A 1,199-nucleotide genomic window follows, 5' to 3' on the forward strand; every position below is an offset into this window, starting at 1 on the left:
AGTGCTCCAGGATGCCTACCTGGTGGCTCTTGGGAGATTATGGGGTATTAGGGATTGAACCCAAGTTTCTTCGTGTCATGTCTGTGCCCCAGCCACATTAAAAATGATTTTTCTGACTCCTCAGGGAAATGATGTTAGGGAGAATTCTCTGCAATTTTGCCTTGAAACTCAACACAAGATCACATCTCATTGCCCTGTGGTGCTGACATACTCACTGATGGTCTCTGCTTCCTGCTGTCCCTGTCTTATTTCACTGTCCCACTGACATGATGTTTCCTAGGTTCACCTCCCAGATAGACCTCTAGCACCTGGGGGACATGAAACTAAGACATCGCCCCCAAAGAAATAGATATAGAACTGGGTGCTTATTCAGTGGGAGGAGCTCAGACTTGCTTGGGGAGAATTTCTGGCACTGCCAGTCTTAGGATCTGGCAGACAGCTTGCATGGTGGGGGATGGGAGCCTGAGAGAGTGGAGGTGGGAGGGCCCTCCAGGGATTCAGGCCTGCAAACCCAAATAGGAAGGAGAGGGGTGTCTCTATGGAAAAGCTCAGATATGACTTATATCTGGGCGAGGCTTATCCATTGCACTCCAGATGTGCTGACCCCTATGATTTCCCCAAATGTGGGAAACTTGACTGCACAATTTCTGGTAGTGGGGGACTGCGTTTGCGCTCTCCCCTGGGGAAAAAAAAAAAAGGTGAGGCTTGAGGGTGCTCTACAGGCCAGAGTCTCATCTCCCTTTTGTTGCCAAACTGCTCAGTCAGTTAGGCTAGAATCAAAACTGCCTCCATGATTTGCGGGCATCCAAAGCAAAAGGAAAACGTGGGAAAAGGGTTCAGAAATTCAAGATGTAGACTTTGAACAGTTAGCTGCAGCCACATCAGCTGAGGGCTGGGGTTGGGACTCCTTAGTCTTTACAAGGTGCATGTAGGGTTCAGGCCATAGAACAGCAGGTAGGGCACTTGCCTTGCATGTGGCAGAACCTGGTTCTACCCTTGGCATCCCATTTGGTTCCCTGAGCTTCGCCAGGAGTGATTCTTGAGTACAGAACCAGGAGGAGGCCCTCAACATTGCTAGACATGGTCCAAAAACAAACAAACAAACAATTAAAAAGAAAAGAGAGTTACAATAGATCTTTATATTTTCCTGTTCCATGTCAAAATTTTATTTGAGATAGAACAAACATAAATATATATTT

At 47.0% G+C, this 1,199-nt stretch overlaps 1 pseudogene; it reads left to right on the forward strand.

The window, feature by feature from the left end:
* The first annotated feature begins 507 nt into the window (after nucleotides 1-507).
* Nucleotides 508-682, forward strand: LOC126021317 (uncharacterized; annotated as a pseudogene).
* Nucleotides 683-1,199: the final 517 nt, after the last annotated feature.

The sequence above is a fragment of the Suncus etruscus genome, chromosome 10 (genome assembly GCF_024139225.1).
Source record: "Suncus etruscus isolate mSunEtr1 chromosome 10, mSunEtr1.pri.cur, whole genome shotgun sequence".
In the NCBI taxonomy this organism is placed as follows: domain Eukaryota; kingdom Metazoa; phylum Chordata; class Mammalia; order Eulipotyphla; family Soricidae; genus Suncus; species Suncus etruscus.